Below are 23,611 nucleotides of genomic sequence, written 5' to 3'. Positions count from 1 at the left end.
CATATATTGCCATCTGTTCATTTATCTCATTGATTAATCATATTAATTTTGATTATAGAAAAATCAGCATACTGTATGACATTTCATCTTTTATTTTCTATCAATCAGGACATAATTACTACCTCATGTTAATGTATTGTCTGGTTATGGACAGAATGTTTGATTTAAACATTTAAAAAATTAATTAAAAAAATTCATAACATTGCTAATGTAATTCCAAAGTTAATTAAAATTTTCCTTTCATTTTACTGGATTTACTAAACTTCTCTTAACCCTTTAAGGTGCACTCCTTGAAATGATTTTTTTTGGCCCACATCTTGTATTGAATATACTGACACAACTGATAAATAGTAATAAGCAACAGTGATAACCTATGGATAAATGGTCAACCAGGTGCTTATGATGCCTGTTAAAAGGTTAAGGTAAGTGGTTGCAAACCATTTATAGGGGCTGAATTAAAACAAATTAATTAAATTTAGTAATGTTCATTTTCATTTGTTTAAATTCAGTCCATATAAATTGTTTGCAACCACTTAACTTAACAAAAAAAATGTAGTAAGTCTAAAGAATTATTTTTTTTTTCAGTGTCCCCTGCTTTATCAGGGGTCACCACAGTGGAAGAAACCGAGCTAAAGGTAAGTAAGTGAGTGACTTACAATTAATTAAATGTTTTAATTGATGCCTAAATTCAACGAATCGGCTCATCATTTTGAAAGTTGTCCATCTAGCTAATTTCAAACTGGTGATCTCGCGCACTGAAAGTAAGACATATTTTTCTGGAAGCCACATCACCTCACGCTGACGTTGAGTCTCCTCAGCCTGAAATCATAGCCGGACTCCTGCTGAGGTGTCATACAGGCGCCTTATAGAGTGTCGCAGCCCTAATGATTTTATATAGCCGGGTGCTGATGTGAGAGTAATGATTTATTAATAGAGTGGGATTTAAGAATAGCTGCCTGATTACTCCAGCAGAGGTTCAGTGTATGTGTACTGTGGGATAGTGAATTTTCTCCACTATTTCCAGGTAGTAGACGAGGGTCTGCTTTCAGGTTTGTTCGGATTCTTTTCCCTGTTCCCGTGACTCGACCCCTGGCCTTTGTGTCGCTGATGCAAACATCACAGAGCCAGAGGACTGACACATTGCACTGCTGTTTCACTCTCACTTGATGTGTTCCCTTGCCTTCCCCTTTGTACTGTCACATGAAGAGTTACTTTGACAAATGCAAAGTATTTGAAACATTTTTAAGAGGTCAATTTAATATTGATTTACTTATAAATCAATAATTATATACTTTTTGTTATATGCGTGTATATTTATAAGGGCTGCACAATATATCGTTTGCGCATCAATATCACAATGTGTGTGTCCGCGATAGTAACATCGCAAGATATGAAATGTTGAGTTGGGATTATAGATGAACAGAAACCACAGGTCAATACACACAAGATTTGTTTAGACACTGCACAACTGAACAATTTCAGAGTGAAGTTCATCATCTACATGTGTTTTTGAGGTCTGTGACTATATGACCTTTTTAAGAGAGTTCAAAGCATTTTAGTTGTGCATAAAGATGATTATTAAAGAGTCTTTTTATTGAATTACTAATATAATGAAGCCTATGCATTGTTGTTTTACATTTGATCATTCAATTTCAGTGAATAACGTTAGACTCTCTCCAAAAAACATAAAGCTAGTTTATTTTACTTGAATATTTGCTCCATTGTGTTTATTTATGACTGTAGATTGTTTATATAATACATTACATGTATAAAATATTTTTAATCCATCAAAAGCAATGACTTTGTAAATAGAGCTATTTGAGTCATCTGGTAAAATCTTTGGGTATTACATAGCAATATATGTCGTAGAGAAAAAAATATTACAATGTAATATTTTTTCCAATATCGTGCAGCCCTAATATATATACACATATATCAACTTAATTTATCGGAAATTGAATCAAGAATTACATTTAATTGTGATTCTCTGACTCAAATCAAGTTCACACATCTGAATCGATACTAATAAAGATATTTGAATATTTTTAATTTCTTTTCAATTTAATAAACACCTTTTATGAATTGCATTTTCAAGATTCTTGGTCAAGTTGCATGAAAATAAATAATTGTATTTACTTGTGATATTAAATAAAAAATTAGGTTTTTAATACATTGTTTAAAATAAAATAAAATAAAATAAAATAAAATAAAATAAAATGAAATGAAATGAAATGAAATGAAATGAAATGAAATGAAATGAAATAAAATAAAATAAAATAAAATAAAATAAAATAAAATAAAATAAAATAAAATAAAAGGCGTCACGGTGGCACAGTGGGTAGCACGATCTATGAGGAGTTTGCATGTTCTCCCCGTGTTTGCGTAGATTTCCTTGGGGTGCTTCAGTTTCCACTATAGTCAAAAGACATATGCTATAGGTGAATTGAATAAGCTAAATTGTCCGTAGTGTATGAGGTTGGAAGGGCATCCGCTGCGTAAAACTTATGCTCAATAAGTTGTTGGTTCATTCCACTGTGGTGACCCCTGATTAATAAAGGGGCTAAGCTGAAAAGAAAATAAATGAATACATGAACTTAAATTAATTTGAATTACATTTCAAGTATGACAACATGATCCACTGCTTGCTTGTTTATGGCAAGGCTTTTCAACCTTTTCTAAAATTTCACCTAGCTGGTGTAAAAGTTTGTTGTTCACTTTACCTTTTGCTCTTTCCCTCTCCACTGCTTCAAAGCGAGATCTCTTTATTACAGGAATCAGACATTGCATTAGAGCAGTCTGTAATTAAACATGTCCAGTGGCGGTCATTACCAAATACCAGCTCTAATTGCCCCTTATCTGGGGTAATTACTGCCTAGTAGGAGAAAATGACTCCGCATCATGTGGAGAGTGTCTGATGTGTGTGTGTGTGTGTGCGTGTGTGCGTGTGTGTGTGTTTGTGTGTGTGTGTCTGTGTGAAGAGGTTGGTAATTGTGTTAAATTTATGCTGAGATGGACTAAGAGTCCAGAAAGTCAGAGGAGGCTTGAACAAACTGTAATACATAGGTGATGATTTAACAGGTGCATTTATTCCACAATACACACACATATTCACTGCACGTAAATAAAACAGAAAGTTTTATTATTATTATTATTATTATTATTATTATTATTATTATTATTATTATTTATTAACAAATAAAAGTAGTTGTTTTATTGCTTTGATTTGACAGCGCCCTATCTGGCTGAGGCTGCATTGGTTCATGAACAGTTTTTATTGTTATTTTTTATTTTATTTTTTTTCACTTAGTACATAGTGTTTTTATATTTACTTATTTAATTATTTATTTAATGTTGTTTTTTTGCACTATGGACTACTGTGATGTTTACTGTAGATGACTTATGATTATTACTAATATTATTATTATTACTATTATTATTATTATTATTATTATTATTATTGTTGTTGTTGTTGTTGTTGTTGTTGTTGTTGCTGCTGGCTATATTATTAGTATTACTACTACAAGCATTATTATTTTTATTAACACATAAAAGTACTTGTTTATTGTTTTAATTGTTTTGTTGCAATTATTATAAAAATTAAATCACTATTAATTATTATCATAATTATGTAAAAAAACAATCATCATTATCATAATAAAATTAAATAATAGCAAAATTGAATTATGTAATAAATAAATTTTATTTTAATTAACATTTTATTAATCAATGACAATATTAATGCTGCAATGAATACAACTTGAATAAATAAAATAATAATAATAAAAAAAATTCCCCTATTCCTTCACATTTTTTAAATTAATAATTATTATTAATGACTACTACTGCTATACTGCTAATAATAATAATGCACTGTTGTTATATTAGGATAAATGAATAAATATAAATAAATATATTACATGAGTCTAATATCACACATTTCATTAATAATTAAATCAATGAATGCAATTTAAATTACTACAATTTATTTGAACAAAAATAAAATGCAATAAAAACTAAAAAAAAAATACAATAAGGTTGTATTAGTTAATGTTATTTAATGCATTTACTATCATGAGCAAACAAGGAACAATATAATTTTAATTGTTTTTGCTATTCTTATAATTATTAAATTAATATTTGTTGTGATTATTATAATAATTGAATTACTATTAATTATTATAATTATATAAAAAGCATCAATCACCATAATCATGAGAAAAATACATATATAACAAAATTTTATTATGCAATAAATAACTTTTATTTTTATTTACAGTTTATTTATCAGTTACAATATTAATGCTGCAATAAATAAAAATTGAATAAATGTAATAACAATAATAAAATAATTTCTTCTATTCCCTTACATTTTTATATTAATATTAATCACTACTGCTACTACTACTCCTACGACTACTACAAATAATAATAATAATAATAATAATAATAATAATAATAATAATAATAATAATAATAATAATAATAATGCACTGTTGTTACATTAAGATAAATAATGAATAGAAATAAATATATTACATTACTCTAATATTACACATATTTATTAAAAATGAAATTAATGAATGTAATTTAAATTACTACAATGTATTTGAACGATACAAATAATAAAATGCAACATAATAATATATTAAGAAATAATAATAGTAAGATAACACTTTACAATAAAGCTGTATTAGTTAATTTTAGTTAATGCATTTACTAACATGAGCAAACAAGGAACAGTACATTTACTACAGTATTTGTTTATATTAATTAACCATAGTTCATAAAAATACAGTTGTTCATCATTAGTGTTTTACCTCACAGAGCAATAACTAACATTAAAAAGCATGAATTTAGATTTTAATAATGCATTAGTAAATGATTAATACATGCTCTATAAGTTTTATTCAGTAAAATGCATGAAGTAACATTAACTATTGAAACATTATTATAAAATGTGACCAATAGTAAGAATAAAATAATGCAATTTATTAATTGACAAATTGATTGCGTGTATGTTTGTTTCATTGACCGATTCACTAAATTGTCTTCTTGGCTTTATTATGTAATACAAAAGGAAAGTGGTGGGAGGAAAATGAATTGATGGAGGGCATGAAATCTAGAGCAGACTCGAACCTGGAACCAACTGCTCCAAGATTTAGACAGAGTTTGACTTCGACAGAGTTTGTGAGATGATAAACACTGTAATAAAGCCAAAAAACACTGTACCTGAGCTGCTCAGAGAAAGTCAGTGAGCTCTAGCATCGCTGCAGGGTGTTGTAGGGCTGTTTCAGTGTGAAGCAATGTTTCTCCATACATGAGTGCTCAGTCTCTCTGTCTCAGCGATTCACAGCCCTCTGCAGCTCTCAGCACATACCTCTAATATGTGTGTGTGTGTGTGTGTGAGTGTGTGGAGGATCAGGGGTGTCACTGCTGGATCGATGGCTCACTGTGTCTGACAAGACTGTGTCGATTCAGCACACTCTGTGAACAAAGACAAAACAGCACACACACACACACACACACACACACACACACACACACACATACACAAGCGCGTGCACAACCACACATAACTCTAAATTCTTGAAATCCATCAGAAGGTCATTGCATTCAGACGAGAGAGGGTCCCCAGGGACGTGTGCTGAGCCCCTGTCCTGCTCTAATAAACACTGTCTGGATCTGAGGTTTTTGTACAGGAGAGAGACCTTCAAAGCTGATCTCTTCACACATTTACAATGTTTCTAATTTGCCATTAAATATATAAAAAGCAGCTCATTAATTAGGAAATAAATACCCAAATCACACTAATAATATTCAGGACTAGTGATATATTCACCTTTAATAAATGGATAACATATATATTAGCTACTTAAAAGATATCAATTCATTAATTTACAAAATAATAAACCATAAATGACTTTAATATAATGTAACTAAAAAGCAAACAAAAAAGTAGATACAAATTCCTATTATCCTATTATTATAAAATCGCTGAATATAACATTTGTATACCCATAGTTATAAAAATATGACAGTTTGTATTCATTTATTCATTCTCCTTCTTAGTCCCTAAGGAGGGGACTGTTTATTAATCAGGGGTCACCACAGTGGAATGAACTGCCAACTTATCCAGCATATGTTTTACGCAGCGTATATGCTTCAAGCTGCAGCCCAGTACCGGGAAACATCCATACATACTCATTCACACTCATACAAATTGGGCAATTTAGCTTATTCAATTTCCCTCGTTCAAACCCATGCCAACACGGGGAGAACATGCAAACTCTACACAGGAATGCCAACTGACCCAGCCGGGACTCTAACAATCGACTTTCTTGCTGTGAGGCGACAGTGCTACTCATTAAGCCATCGTGTCGCCGACAGTTTTCATTTCAATCTTTAAAAAAATAATTGATCTGGAAATAAAAGCATAAAATAATGATACAAAATATATATTTTTTAAAAGTTAACTAAAATAAACTGATTTTTTAAGATAAATCATCTAAATACAAGCTTTTTTATCACTATTAGACAAATCAAGACAGTTTTAATTGGTTGTCTAAAATATAATCAATTTATTATTTTGTAAATCAAAGAATAATTAACTTTAAATGACAGAAACTGTTTAAAATAAGACTTAACATGAATAAAAAAATTCCTATTCATTTGAGAAATTTGGTTTGGAATTGATAACAATTACCTGTTTACCTATTTTTAGTTTATTTTAACTATTATAAATAGTTATTATACATAATTATAAAAGCATAGCCTACAAATAAAATATAACAAGTAACCAATCTTTTAAAATAAAGATTCACCTTTGGCAAAACAGTTTATTCAACATTTAAATTTGCCATGAACCGAAAGCTGCAACCGTTATATTATTTGTATTGTGACGCAGTTCCTATGAAACGGAATATTAAATGACAGTGGGTGTGGCTTGTTGTTCTACTGCGAGCTGAATGGACGTAGTAAAGTAGGGGATTATTTCAGTAAAGTTCAGGAAAAGTGTTTGGGAAGAGTTATTACAAACTTACAGACACCTCCTTCTCACTGTTTCTGTTTGTTGTCAAAACTGACAGTTGGAGGGGCGTGGTTAAATATGTTAGCCACGCCCAATTCCTCAGATATTTGTAATCTGACAATTTAACTGAAAAGATTTCAATTAAAGACTAGATGGTAAAGTCTATATAAGATACAGCTGTGCATACGCACATCAATACAGCATCGTTTTAGTGAGAGTAGGGTTAATAATATTTAATTTATTGGGTAATTTAAGAAATGGCATAAATAATACTCAGTACAACTACTGAGTTTACATTACTGTGACAGTTGGGTTTAGAGTTGGAGTAGGGGTAGACGTTAATAAAATACAATAAATGGGAAATTTAATAAATAATATAAATAATTCTTGTTAACTTCTGACCACAACCGTACCTGATCTAGCAACAACCAGATTAGAAGGGCAAACTTTTTTTTTTTCTTAATGACATGCACAGATGAATTGTTTACCAAAAGACTAGCTATGTAAGCTACTAAATGGTTATAAGATTAGTTTTAATATCTTGGGGACAAGATTTAATATTATAATTATTAATAATATAATTATAATGTAACTGCATAATTAGTATGTCATTAATTTGCTTAAATATCAATATATTTTTATTCAAATTATTGCATTTCTAAATCCTTCATCTACAATATTATTGATAGTTAAACAATCTATTTTTTGGATTATCTTATAAATCTGTTTTCCTCATTTTCCTTATAGCTATTAACAAACCCCATATATCAAAGTAGTTCTGATACGTCAAACAGACATGCATAAACTCATAGATCACGTCTCTCATAAACAGCTCAGAAAATGTCCATCCATCGCAGCAGACTGATTAAATAACAGTCAATGCAGCAGATATCCTGTCAGTGCATTACTAAGATTAAAAATATGACAGAGTGTGTGAGCTTCGCGGTAACATATACAGTTGCGCCTTTCTCAGCGAGTGTGTGTTAATGATTAAACAGTGTTGGCTCTCGAACATCTCTGATTGATAACCGGTATCCCTGTCTCCCTGCGGGCCCATTAAGACCCTCTTGTCTGTGTTCCTGTCACAGCTCGTGCATCGAAACAGCACATCACGCTTCTTCCTCACGGTGATGTCGGGATGGGATTAAACGATCGCCTGTCCCCCCGGTGAAACCCTAGAGCTGAGCCGCTCCGCTGTGGTGAAAATCGCTCCACATCAGCAGAACTCTGGCAGTTCTTGAATCACTATCAGCTTTCGGGTTGCAGCATCGTTTTTTGGCTTGCAGGCATGATGCATAAATCTCTTCATTGACATTATTTTCAAGAGTTTTGCTGCCATGCAACTATATGCGATATGCATTGAAAGTGTCATATAGAGGAAGTGGAGATGACGAGATGTCTTTTAAAAGATTTCAGGGTGTCTTATGGCTAATCGTTTTACTGTGAACATCAAGTTTAACACACACACACACACAAAAGGATGTGGGAAAAAGGACAGATGTCAGTGTGAAGAATTCATAAGTGTAATGTTTCTAAATGATATGGTACAATTATTGGTCCTCCAAAGGTATTTTCATGCTACAGTAGATCTAGCTTTAGGGGCTGTTTACAGGATAATGTTTTCAACCAAAACTTGAAAACTTTTTATGCATTTTGCATGCTCGTTTACACGGTAACTGTGTTTTTAGGACTGAAAATACAAACATTTGTAAGCAAGCAAAAGTTTTTGTTGTGTCCATGTACCATGTGTCCACTCTAAATTAAAGTCTATAAAAATGATGACATTGTGTGTGTGTGTGTAATGCCTCGTTTCCAGTAAGTGGTACAATACGATATGGTTCAGTTAGGTATGGGTCACCTTTATCAGGCTTGTGTCTACACTGCCAAATGGTGTCAATGGTACCCTTTTGGTGGGTGTTGGTGTTCAACAGAAAGCTGTAGTCAATGTCATTCTCGCTTGAAGTTCACATATTGTGTAAGAAGCACTTCTTACTAAATGCTTTATATACATAAATACTTATGAATAAATGAAAATTACTAATCTTTAAACAAACAGTATTTGATTATAGCTGCAGATCAATGATAATGGAAAATAGCCTACGTCTGTAATTATAACAATGTAAAAAATGATAAAACATTTATGAACACATATAGAGACTTACAGTCTCTGAAATGTTACCAATTACAAATATAAAATACCCAAAACACACATTTAGGCCTTATTTGGTTTATAAACGATACAAAACAAATACAGTCAGTATCAACCTCACATCTTTATGCTTTACCAGAACATATAACGTTAACATTTTTGTTAGAAAGTAATTCCATCAATCCGAGTTCATAATTGTCAAAAGGTGATGATAATAATTAAACATGGCAACCCCAGATTAATAAAGGGACTAAGTCAAAAAAGAAAATGAATGAATGAACTTGTCACTTTTAAGGCAATGGGTTTGCGTGCTGAATTACCTCCTTTTTACAGTGTACACAGTAAAAATGTTGGGTTCCACACAATCAATTTGTGTTGAGAGAACAAGGAAATAAGTTAACTTATTTGTTTTTACGAATTTAAGTGGGTTGATCAAAGCAATACTTTGAACCCACAAAAAAATGTGAGAATTGTGTTTTTTCAGCTCATTTTAAATAAGTAAAACAAACAGCACGTCTTTTTTTGAGAGTACATCGCTTTTGTTTAAACATAGCCTCAGACTAACGTCATAACTGAGTTCATTCAGTTGGTGTAAAAAACCAGAACAAATCGTCAAAAGATGCTTCAAGTATAAATAAATACAGTTTGTCCACTTGAGATTAGATTTAGAATAGCGTCCAGTGAACAAAAGGCCTTTTCTCGGAAATATACATCCACAAAAAGCAGAGCCAAAACCAGATTTCATCCTTGGTCCATTAAAGAAATATCTAACATTTGATACCGTGGATGGCTGACAGTGGTTCAGTCTTCTATCTAAACTTTATGGAAAAAGAGTCAGTCATAGTGTCTAATTAAATTATAGCATGTCAAAATGGATCTCTTGATGGTGCCAAAGACAAAAACTTCACTACAGTTACTACAAAACATTTCGCCCAACCATCAGCCATATGGCCAACCAGTCTACCTCAGACAAAAATAAAATTAAAAAATGAAACACTTACTATCCCAACTTGTAAATTGATCCCATTCATGGCCAAAACTTTTGTCTACATAGCAACATTGCCCAAACCAATGGCATCAGTTCGGGGAGTGACTATATTTCTGTTCAACCAAGTAAAGTAGTGGTCGGAAAACTTTACTTAAATGCAAAAAATACTTAAACGTTGTGAAATAACACTTTTAAAAAAAAGCTAAATGCTACTGAAACGAATGTGATTAAAGTGTGCAACCACATCTTGTTCATTTCAATCCATGTGTCTCCATTTAGACACGAACGTGCGTTCTCGTAAACAGCTGCATCAGTAATGACGATGAATAGCATCTCTCAGTGATGTCTAGGGGCATTGATCATGGACATTAAGCATGGAGGTCTGCGGTCTGGGACAAAGCTGTTCACATGCTTAAATCTGTGACAAATCCATTTTAATTTGGCTCTTCCTCCTGATAACCTTCAAAACTGGGCTCTTTGTAGAAATAAAGGGCCCATTTAACAACACACGCCAACATCCGTCTTCCAGAAAATGCATCTAATGATTGGAGATTATTACAGCTTTATTAAGTGTTTAGTTCAATAAAAAATAATAATAAAAGTCTATTAAACTAGCATGACTTTTTTTCTGTGGAGCTTGAATGATGATATTTTAAGAAATGTCTCAGGGTTTTATGATGTATAGAAGGGGCGTTCAAACCTGTTCCAGGAGATTTTAGGTGCAACCCATATCAAACACACCTGCCTATAGTTATCAAGTTTAGGTCCTAATGAATTGGTCCAGGTGTGTTTGATCAGGATTGGAGCTGAACTCTGTAGGAAGGTAGATCTCCAGAAACAGGTTGAGCACCTCTGACCTATACAGAGAAAACGAAATAGTAATTCATTATAAATCTGTATATTTAAATTCTGAATACATCTTTTTATAAATAATAACTAAAACCATATTGCATCTGATCAGCTACTTTGAGATCAGTAGGTGTTGTACATAGAATGTCCAGTAAGACAAACTTATTTAGCCCTCCTGTGAATTTGTGATTTTTTTACAATATTTCCCAAGTGCTGTTTAAGGGAGAGAAAGTTTTTAAACATAGTATTTTAATAACTAATTCCTGCAACTAATTTCTATTGTTTTTCTTGTCATAATATTTTGCAAAAAAATAGTGATCATCTTGAAGTGCAATTGAATAATTAGGTTAAATTAGGTTAATAAATCGAGTCATTGAACAATACTGGTTTGTTCTGTAGAAATCAAAAAATTAAATAAAGGGGCTTATAATATTGACTTTAAAATAAAACAGATAAACTAAAATTAAAACAAAATGAAAACTGCTTTTATTTCAGCTGAACTAAAGAAATATGAGAAGGAAATAATAATAATAATAATAATAATAATAAATAATAGGAAAACTGTAAAAAATTTGAAAATACACTTGGGAAATATATATTAACATTTCACAAGAGGCTTAATAATTTTGCCGTCAACTAAATGTTCATCATTCTTAAATGTGTGAGATATGGGGTAAATCTAAATGCATCTTTACATCAAATGTTTTTGATACTAATAAAACTTTAGAGACTAACAATATTTGCTTCATTCATTCCCAGATCCAAAATTGACCCAAATAGAAAACATTAATAACTTCATAAATTTGGTGTATTTTAAAGCAGTGTTTCTCAACCACGTTCCTGGAGGACCATCAGCTCTGTACATTTTCTATGGCTGTTTCTTAATATGCATTCTTTAGCATCCTTGTGTTCTCATGTGACATCATAACCAATCGTCAAAGATCAGTTCCTCAAGACTGCAAGAATGGAAGATGCGTGAATGTTCCCGGAAGTGTTCTTAATATCGAGGATAGATTTATTATTAAAGTTCATAGATATAACTTGTTCTCAGAAGTTTGACTAAATGATGCACGTAAACATTAGTATGAAAATATTCATAAAGGCACAAACACATAAAGGGTGTTTATTTGCTGAAATTCATATTAAAATTAGTTTTATTTATATTGTGCAATGTATATTTGTGAGGTGTTTATGCATAGTATATATTGTGAAAAGGGAAAAAACAATAAATCGTTGTATGAATGCTTTAATTTTTAAATAATTTTAAGTTGTAAATGCGTGAAGGTCATGTGACCATCAAGGAAGAACACAGCATCTCATTTCTCAAAGGACGCATTCTCTGTTCTTGCAGTCTACCGAGTTTGTTCTTCCGAGGTAACTTGGCAAAAACGGTTTCCACAAGAACACAATTCCATTCTCAGCGTTCTTGGAATCGAGAAACAGCCCATGTCTCTTTAACCAAACACACCTGATTCAGATCATCAGCTCATTAGCAGAGACTGAAAGTCCTGTAATAGGTGTGACAGACAAAGGAGACATCCAAAACATGCAGTCCTCCAAGGAACATGGTTGAGAAACACTGTTTTAAAGGGTCCTGAGTCATTTGTGAACTTTAGTTCCCTAACTGAAGTGCATTCGTTTAAAAAGCTTCCTGTATTTTAGTGTCAAAACGCTCTCAAATGCATCATGAGGGTAAAGTGTAAAAACACGATTCCTTCTGTCCTGCAATGTCTGAATTTAAAAGATAAATGACTCAATTAAGTTGCATTAACAGCCAGTTGGTCTTCAGGTTCCACATCAATGCTATTGATCAGCTCCAATGGAAGAAAATAAAGTGAATTCCAATGCAACACTGAGCGCTCTCATCTTCCTGGTCAAGTACGAATTGTCCATGTTGTTTCTCATAAATGTCATCTCCCCCCTTCCAGACATTAATCTCCATAAGGCCTCAAACAGTGCCTCGATTTCGTTGGGTCTGCTGGCTTGCGTCCCACCGAACCAGTGGTGTGTGTGCGTCCATTTTCATTTGCAGCAGCAGGGGTACGAGTGGGAAAACAGGAAAGGGTTTTATGATCAGATCCATAGCTGCCACCGGAATCAAAGGCACACAGGCAGAGGAAACATGGACACACGGACACAAAGAGCAGATGCGCATTGCTAGCTGAGAAAGCCCAATCAAGCAAATCCAGCCTCCGAGAGAGCGCGTTCGTGCATGGGAGCACATCAGTGTGATATAAATGGCAACCTACCGAGCCATTTGTGCTCCTACATTTGATATCTAATAAACAAGAACAAATGAGGCTGTCCTTCACAGTCGAGGAACCGAATCTGACATCAGCGCACAAACAGCCCATTGACAACTGCGGCACAGATGACCGCTAGGAATTGTGTGAATACGTTGATCTGTGCTCGAGATGATATCGGTTACTTCCTAATGAGAAGTATTTTCCGTTTCTTGAAGCTGGCAAAGCACTGAAGGGTTTTCGATGTATAGTTCCTTCCTTAAGATTTGATTGACAAGGCTGACATGCAATGTATTGGCGAAACAAGTGTGACCCTTCACCGAGAAAGCATTCAATATCAGTTTTATTTTCATTGTGGCTAAGTTTAAGTTTTAACTGGTCTTTATTTTGAGCCGACAGCTGAAGTAACAAAGGGCAACACTGCTAGCCAGCATAACCGGGTTTGTTATGCCATGAAAAAGAAGCAGAAGTGTTATGCCAGGACTAAAACGTACGCTTAATGTATAACCCTAAAAATATGACACCCACCGCCACCCCACCCCATACAAACTGCACTTCAGATTCATGTTATATGCGCAGATCTATTCATAGTGATAATTCAATTGACGGCAAGATGAATTTGTCTGTGTAGTACATCAATAAAGCTCTTAAAATCGCCGTCACTTTTAAAGAAGGCAAATACAATGGGCAAATCATTCAGCAGCGCTGTGTCCATAGCAACGGCAGAACCATCTAGCCTTCTAAACGAAACATTGACCCCATACTTTCATTTTCTGTCACCAGAGGCAGTGAATGCTCCAGAATACAGTACAAGAGCCAGTCTCACAAAAACCTGTCAAGAGCATGTCCAGGTCACATTTTAGCTAAAAAAAAAAAAAAAAAAGAGAAGAAAGAAGAAGAAAATGTCCTTATTTTCAAGGCCATTAATATTTATTTATTTATATTTCTTTAAATGCAGATTTGTTGCATTTCTTATTGCAACTAATATTGAAAATATGATGTGCTGCTCCAACACGATTTAAAATTATGATGCATGCATATTTTTCCTCCTCTAGATTGTAGTGTACATGAAGAGTTTAGATGCAACAACCTCCAAGTGGCATCTGAAATTTCCCTCAAAAAATGTTCTCAGTCTCATTTGTTTACATTTATTTCACTTTAAAGACCAGAAAAGGATTTATTTTTTCCCATAAAAGTCATATTACTGAACAAACACACAGAATGTTAGAGGAAAATTTCAGACGGCATTTAGAGGTTCCTCTTTAAAAAAATTCTAAAATATATTCTACACTAAAAAAAAATGATACATTGAATTTATTTTGCAAATAATTTACCATTATACCTTAAAACAATTTGTAAATCCAATAAAAAAAATTTTTCGGTGTAATTGTAACTATTTATATTATATAATGCCATTTTTTATTGTTTTAAACTGTGTGTGCTAGGTATGAAAATGACAATGCAGCAATAAGAATAAGAAAATAAGAATAATAATGAGTAGGGATGCAACAATTAGTTCACTCTTTACAATAAGGCTTCTAAGTTCATGTATTTACTAACATGAACTAAATATGAACAATTGTTGTGCAGCATTTAACCATAGTTCAACATTTACTAATGCATTATTAACATTCATACTTGTTTACAGTAGTTAATGCACCGAGTTAACATGAACTCACCAAGTACAATAATATTTCCATTAACTAACGTTAACTAACATGAACAAACACTGTAATAAATGCATTGTTCATTGTTTTTTCATGTTATGCATTAACTAACATGAATTAATACAGCCTTATTGCAAAGTGCTACCCACGATTTTAGATGTTGATTGTACGATTATAGTCTGAGGAATAATCCTTGTTTCAGGGTTATTATGATTATTATGCATTCATTAATTTCAAAACTAGTTTGAATCACATAACTCCATTTGTTTTAAAGTGTAATTTATTGCTTCTCAGTAAGCAATCAATACAGCACAAGATAACAGTAAAAACAAAAAATAGTCCATTTCTTTTTGGACTTAAAAGTAAGTGAAAGTGGCATTTAAACATAAGTAATAATTTTGCACGGAACATAAATGAAAGAGAAATGAATAAATAAATAAATAAATGAATAAATAAATTTGTCTAATGTAAATCTAAGCTACATGTTAGCTATATATTTCCCTTTTAAAGAGAGCAAATGTAGTCAAAGACTGTGGAACCTCTGTCCGAAAGGCACTTTATTTTTGCAACTATATTGCAAAATTGTTTGATATTTTTCATTTGTGTGTTTTTTTTTACTCTTGGGCATAGAAATGAATGAATGAATCTGACTGATCAGTTCTTGACAGGTGACTTGCATTGCACTCGTGGCATTCTTTTAACTAGGTGGACCTGGAAAGCATGAGCAAGTCGTGCCGCGTGTACATCTTTTTCTAATTGGCGTGCAAGCCGTATGCTTCCATTAGAAATAACTAACATTTTAGTGCGCAGAAGACGGGATATGTGAACGAAGTTCCTCAAGTCACAATTAAAATTAACCTTTAATCCAGTGTGCATGAGTATTGTGTACAAGCTTGGAACTTTAAACTAGCGCACATTAGGCGTAATTGCACAGTTTTGTTCCTAGTAAAAATGCAGTGTTGAGAAGCCTTTACAATTAACTAACGTGACAAATTAAATTGCGGTTAAAGCTGCGGATACTGGACTCAATTCATAAGCGCGTGAATACGTCAGACCGTAAATGCAAGCTCCTGCGACAAGCTTAAAGGTCAAGCTTGGTGAACTCTTAAGAGCGAAATCGCATCACTTGACTGCTTGAGACCAATTGAGGATTAAAACAAGACCTCTCAGGACAGAAATGTAAAATATGGACCAATCGCTTGCTTTTTTAAATATCTAATCACCTTGTTTAATCCAGCCCCCTTTTTCGCAGTGTTGTACAACAGAATTTCGCAAGCTCAAACTCTAGTGTGCCCGCAGCTTAATAGTGAAAACGGTTAATCGTTGTATCCCTAATCAAATTAAGACAACTGAAAATGAACCAAAAACTAAAATCAAGCAAGATGTGCAGACCTTGCCTAATTGTCATGTAGTTACTGCCAAAAAAAATGTGCTTATGAAACACAGATTTGTCATTTTGTTAATTTTTTATACCTCATGGATCTAAATGCAACCCAAATGCTTCACGAGAAGAGATGCGGGTGGGAGAAGTGGAGAAGTCTAAAACAAGAAAGAAGACCTGCTCAGTAGATGTAATCTCTGTGCTGACTTATCAGAAACACATTTACTGAAGTAAATCTGCAAGCGCCTGCAACCATAAGGGCAGCGAGCCAAAAAGCCCCTCTGGATGAAGCAAGCCTGCCGTGATGTCAGCCTCTCCGGGTCCCCTTTCAACCTGGGACCCCCATCTCATTTTCATTCGCCTTTTCTTCACCTGTCCTTCTCCGCGTCTCTCTGTAGCCTCGCAGGAAAATAATAAGGCTTCCTCCCGCGTCCCTGAGGGTTGCGCTTGCAAGAGGGGTCAGAGCAGACCCCGCTCACACAAAATTCAGCCTCTCTCTCTCCTTAGCGGGCTGTCAAGAATTTAAAAAATGGAGACAGGCTGAGAGAGGCTGAGGCAATTACTCATTTACAGTCTGTATAGACGTTACTGAAAGCTGCCTTCCCCCGGCTGCGGAGCGGCAAATGTGTTTCCAATTAAAACTCCTGTGTTTACATATTCTGCATTTTCTATTGTGTAATTGCAAGATTTATTGCAGGCCTGTTGTATTTCCTCTGGGGCGGAAAATATGGTCGTGAGGCGTGAATATGTCACATGTGTGGTGCCAAGCAAATCCGAGTCACAGAACTCTCTTAAAACTCGAGGCCGTGGAAGCAGGACGCGCTCAGGCCATATGGGATTTCTGGTCAGAAGATATAAATGAGCGGTTTTGGACTAAGTGAGAATGCTGAACGTGATCCAGTTCTGGATGTCCGTTGAGGACCAGCACCCCTAACACGCTGTACATATGGCCGTACGCAACTTACCGTACAACAACAACACGCCACATGGAAGGCATGCGATCTGGCCTTTGAAACGAACACCAGCTCTAAATCTATTTAATGACACCAGAGATATGAATAATTGCAATAATGTCCTTGCGGTTTCCGCCCGCCTCCATCCGCAGATCCCTCATGATGCATGCCATTGTCCAAAACGAAGGCACGCTCATGGCTTAGATGTTTCGGAGCGGAACTTGGCAAGCGCCGTTTGGATCCACGCACTTAAAGGCTTGTCGTCATGGTGATTTGTCTTAATGCCCATGCGACCTAGACCCCTGCATCTGTTTCCCTTTCTCTTCCCTCTCTCATAATCTGCTTAATTATTTACCGGTAATCATTCCCCATTCAGAACTGAGCAACATATTTAGCAACTTGAGGAATTTTAACACTCTTTGTTTCTTATCCCTTACACAATTAATGGATCTTGGTTTATATGCACTGAATAAACACTTCACTGCTCCAACATTTGTTAAGTTCAAATAAATCCAAACAGATAACCTTTGTACACCCTTCAAATTAAGAGGAAACTCGCATAATAAAGGCTACCGGGTGATTTTAGAACTTACAGTGCCCTCTGCTGGATATTACAGCCATTACAATTGGACCACCACTTCAGATCAGCCATTTTGTAGTTTTTAACATGTGGCCACAACCACTAAAACTAACACTGACATTAAGCAGACTTTCCAAGCAGCCGATTGTTCCGACCCCTGTACATCCATCGCCATATATCCCATACAGACACTCGCAGTGAACGGTGAAGACGCCAGTCGTAATGTGAGGCATGTGTGTGTGAGGGTCTCGCAATGCTCGGCACGACTGCGGTAAAGTGGGAGAAGGATCTGTGTGTGTTACGGTATGCAGAGCTGCGAGTCAGCCAGAGTTCCACAGACACACACTCGCAAACAAACTAACACACACGCACACTTCTGCTGCTCTCCTGAGAGAAAAGAGAGCGAGATGCCAGCAAAACTCCACCAGACTTCTCAGTAAGGGGTGAAAAGACATATGATGGATCAAGTATGAGGAGAGGAAGAGGTTCACCTCTGCTCAACAACTGACAAGTCTTCTTAAAAGTGAAGAGTGTTATTGCTGAGCCACTAACGGCGCCAGGCAGATTGAGCAAAAATGATGACGGCCCCCAATGACAGCTCAAACTAAAACAGAACTCAAAGAAATAAAGCTATCACCACAAAAGGCACTTACAATGGGAGAAAATGGGTCTTGTTTATTTGGAGGAGTTCAAAGTTAAGTGTTTAACGAATAATATTATAAACACTTTCATTAATTTTTATGTTAAAATTTGACTTCATCTTCTGCTAAAACGGCACTGAAAACCCTAATAAGTTGACTGAACTAAATTAATTGAATAAACTCATTGCTTCAATTTAATTGAGTAATGGAGTCTCCCAAAACTTGCATATTTAAGTTTATTTAACTTGCCGGTTTTGTAGACTATACTTAAATTGTTCAGTTCATCAAACTAAGTACTTAAGTAAACTATAATAAAATTGTTCTGTTTACCAAACTTGTGCATGTGTGTCTGTAATAATATACTATGAAAAAATGTTTAAATCAATTTTAAACAAAATATTAGTAGCCATTTATTCACATTATAATAAATAATTATACTTGTACTTGTACTTAAAAGGTTGTACATATTAGAATTTTAGAGTCAAGACTTCTTTTGTGAAAATGAACTATTTTTTTCAAAGGATTTATTATGATTTTGAGCTTACTAGACTTGAAATCTTAAGTTTATGCATTTTCATGGTACATGAGTTAAATTAACTCTATATTTTTAAGTGATAGGACCAAAATGCTAAATTGTAAGTTATGTTCAGTCAACTTTACCTAATTGTTTACGTAAAGACAACATTAGGGTTTTCAGTGTGTATTTTGTAGGCTGTAAGTTTGTATTGAATAATCTGTATGATTTCCACAGCACTGAAAGAATTTCTATATATTTTCATAATGGAATTTACAGTAAAATTCAAATGCTCAGGGTTTCAAATCAAATCTTCACGCAATGTAAAACATTCTTGCTGCCTGCAATTTTCAAGCTGAATCAAATTCACTTTTCAAGTCATTTCAGCTAACATTAGTGAGCCTGATTAAGCAAAAAATTATGATGGCCCCCAATGACAGCTCAAACTAAAACAGAACAAATCAACTCAAAGGAATAAAGCTATCACCACAAGAAATTCTTGATGCACTTAAAATGGGAGAAAATGTGTCTTGTTTATTTGGAGGAGTTCACAGTTAAGTGTTTAACGAATAATATTATAATCACTTTCATTAATTCTTCTGTTAAAATTTGACATCATCTTCTGCTAAAACTGTTTTAGTTGTATTGATTAATGTGTTTATCACAGTACCGAAAGTATCCCAAAATCTTTTTATAATGAAATATATTGTGAAATGCACAATTTCAGAGGTTCAAATCAAAACTTTATGCACTGTAAAGCATTCTTGCAGCCTACATTTTTTTGGTGAATTAAATTCACTTTTATAATAATTTCAACTAACATTAATAAGACTGATTGAAAATATTAAGTTAAACCTTGCTAAGTTAAACTTTAATTAACTTGATTCAAGAGTTCACACTTAGATATTGCTTGACTCTAATAGCAGGATTGGCATGATGTCCTGGGAGAGAACCCTGATATCGGGTATAAATGAGCTTAGGGCTCCCGCCTGGTCAATAAGCATATAAGGGGGTCTGAGATTAGGTATAGATAGGAAAAGGAGGAGATGGGAAGGAAGGGGGGATTCTTCCAAAATGAAGATAAAGTAGTAGGGAAAATTGGTCTATTTATTGAAGGCTTGAGTCAATCTGACTGGATTATTGCTAAATACAAATTAGCAATCAATCATATCACGTATCACAATAATTTAGTTTGTGAAACTTCATTTAATGATTAAAATTTGTTAAAGTAGTTTAAATATTGCTGTCATGACTTTTTGTCTTATTGCATAGAGTGAATGCAAAAGTGTCTGTTAATATTAAATTCAAGTAGTCAATTACATATAATAAAATAACATAACAAACAGAGTTAGCAATAAAATACCAATACATCACAATTTACCATACATGATGATCTCAGAAAGGCCTCCTTTTAAAATATAGCCATCCCACTTTTTCTGAATTTACATCCCTTGAGTTGAACAGAGGAAATTCTGTTATGTAACACTCTATGGTGCTGTAAATAACAGTTACACTTTACAGATGCTTCACCTGAAGCGACTTACAAATAAGAAGAATTTGAGGTCACATATCCTTAGGTGCATGGCATTTGTAGTATATTCTTTTGGAGGGGGCTGTTTAGGTACATGTATTTGATGATAGTTATCTAAATTTTATCTATTTATGTCATATCTGTCTCGATTTAATCATATAATTAAACAAATAAATATATCTTTAACCTATTTTATTATTTTAATTTTTGATAAAAGCAATAGTTTTATTAAATAGTTTTTCCATTTTTTTATTAAATATTTAGTTTTAATTTTAATAAAAGCACCAGAAGTAACACTTTCACAAACAAGCTCAGGTTTCATTTGAAAAGCGAAGTGTTTAGCTGAGAGAAAATGCATTCCAGGTGTGCATGTCAATATAGTTTTTCTGCAGTCGTTCTATGTGCTGTTTGACATGAATGATCACACAGCTTTGAGATGTTTGAATCATCTCATTAAAATGTTAGATTTATTTAAATACAAGCAAAGCTAAAAGTGCTCTTTGACATATTACTACAATCATTCTGTACCGTTTCTTTATTTTATTTTATTTTTTAAGTCAAGTCAACTGATAACTTGCCTTTACACTGCATTTTGAACTTGTTGTAGTTAAAATGTATTTATTATTTTTATTAATGATTTATTTACTTAACTATCAAAATCAACTTTTTAAATCAATGTCACTTAAACAATAATGAACTGAATGAAATGAAAGGGTTAGGAGGGGTTAATGTCTCTTTGAATAATAAAAAAGAATGAGCTTTTCATGCTGAAATGATTAATTTGGGACACTCCCCTCCATATTCAAAAAGTCATTGGCTTTGGCTTTATAATCAATCACAGAAAGAGGAAATGTTTTAGATGAAGTTTGGAGTGTGGCAAGGACATTTAAGTGAGTGAACCATGGTATTTGAACAAACACAAATAATTGACACAAAATGTTCTGGCAGACAAAATGTAATAACAAGAATAAGGAACGCCCAGTTTGAAATAAAAGCATTTTTGCTACACTCACAACAATACAAATAATAGATCCCTAAGCAAGCATATTGTAAATCTTTCTCACATACATAATTCAACAGTTATGTAACTCACCAAATCAGATGTGCTTTTATCCAGATGAATAACCTTCTGAACCTGAAACAATATAAATCGTTGAATGTATCAGTGTATGCTTTTATATAGACTCTAACAGTATCTGACAGGCTTGTCACACTTTACATTAACTGGATTAATGTAATCCCTTGTTATCTAGTTACACTTCTGACACTGTTAATCATAGTTTACCGTGAAATCGTTGATCCTCTTTATGATTTCCTAATGCGCGTTTGTAAACAACAAACTTTTAATTTGAATTGACGCGTCCGGTTTTCATGACAGTAAGTGTAAACATAATCGCTGCAGGTGTCTTTTAACACAAAAATGCAATGCTAATTTGTATTTAACACTAAATCTGATAGTTTCGCTGTCATTATTCAACTTGTTTTGCACAAGAACTTGAAATTTAAGAGCAATAAAAGTTCCTGTCAGGGAGCTATAAAACGCTTATGAATAATTAATGAGGTAACCGTCGCGTGCAATTACAATTGGCTGGTCGGTACTTACTCAAACACATATGCGAGTTAGTGTTTTGTAAATAAATAATATTATATTTACTTAGCTGAAATTTATGTTTGTTTTTTCTCCATAACATATCCTGTTTTTTTTTTTTTTTGTCATGAAAGCTAACACAACTCACATAAACAATTGAAGAGGAGATTTACATATTATGGTAAGGCAGCACATCAAACAAAAGTCTTTCTCTCTCATTTAATTCCAGTGCTGGAAAGTCCAAAATAACTCAATAAACAAAGCATTTACTGATGGATCTGTTTATGTCAGCATCATAGAGTTGTTTAGGACTGTACCACACATACAAATTGCATTATGTTAAGGCCAAGGGTCCTCTTGTACATCGTGGGACTGTGAAAGCAAATAATTTGATCAAGTACAACAATATACCTAAAGCAGCATTAATGCTTGTCGATCATAATGACAAACATGATTTCACCGAATTCATAAAACATTGAAAAAGTGACAGATGTGAAACATTTACGCATCTGACTTAAGTTTGATTGAAAAGCTGTTCTCCCTGGACGTCTGGAGGCCATCTATTCAGGATCAGATCCAAGAAGCAACATCTGGCACTATTCATCTCTTGCTGCGATTGCTTTGGTTCTGACACATGTCCACATGCTGACAGGAACACGCTCCACAGTTTCAGTTTGTGTGACGGCCTGGGCCTGGTCCTGCTGACACTCGCAGCTTTTGTTGTCTAAACGGCGTCTTAGCTGAGCTTTGATCATGGCACTGAAACATTCCAGCATGTTTACTGCAGAGAGCAATGCCGTTTAAATGTACATGTCAGCTCAGGTTCACTTCCACTGCAGGCCATTTTTTAAAACAGACAGACAGAAAGACAGAGAATCAGATAGATAGATAGATAGATAGATAGATAGATAGATAGATAGATAGATAGATAGATAGATAGATAGATAGATAGATAGATAGACAGACAGACAGACAGACAGACAGACAGACAGAAAGACAGACAGACAGACAGACAGACAGACAAATAGACAGGGATAGACAGATAGATAGACAGACAGACAAATATAGACAGACAGACAGACAGACAGACAGACAGACAGACAGACAGACAGACAGACAGACAGACAGATAGATAGATAGATAGATAGATAGATAGATAGATAGATAGATAGATAGATAGATAGATAGACAGACAGACAGATAGACAGACAGACAGCTAAATATAGACAGACAGACAGACAGACAGACAGACAGACAGATAGATAGATAGATAGATAGATAGATAGATAGATAGATAGATAGATAGATAGATAGATAGATAGATAGATAGATAGATAGATAGACAGACAGACAGGGATAGATAGACAGACAGACAGACAGCTAAATATAGACAGACAGACAGACAGACAGACAGACAGACAGACAGACAGACAGACAGACAGACAGATAGATAGATAGATAGATAGATAGATAGATAGATAGATAGATAGATAGATAGAT

The 23,611-nt window shown here is 33.9% G+C and overlaps 1 protein-coding gene across 5 annotated transcripts in view; it reads right to left on the bottom strand.

Moving 5' to 3' along the window:
* sema3aa (sema domain, immunoglobulin domain (Ig), short basic domain, secreted, (semaphorin) 3Aa) overlaps positions 1-21,868 on the bottom strand; it is a 165,942-nt gene extending 144,074 nt beyond the window's left edge. For 2 of the 5 annotated variants that reach the window (XM_073945551.1, XM_073945553.1), the window contains exons 1-3: positions 21,809-21,868; positions 21,617-21,658; positions 10,865-11,021 (exon numbers count right to left, since the gene is read on the bottom strand). The gene's annotated coding sequence lies outside the window, so the exon portion shown is untranslated. The remainder of the gene's footprint in view (positions 1-10,864; positions 11,022-21,616; positions 21,659-21,808) is intronic. The other 3 variants (XM_073945549.1, XM_073945550.1, XM_073945552.1) reach the window with 2 other exon arrangements.
* Positions 21,869-23,611: the final 1,743 nt, after the last annotated feature.

This window comes from Danio rerio, chromosome 4, assembly GCF_049306965.1.
Source record: "Danio rerio strain Tuebingen ecotype United States chromosome 4, GRCz12tu, whole genome shotgun sequence".
Classification (NCBI taxonomy): domain Eukaryota; kingdom Metazoa; phylum Chordata; class Actinopteri; order Cypriniformes; family Danionidae; genus Danio; species Danio rerio.
This window is presented reverse-complemented; position numbering and strand designations above follow the sequence as displayed.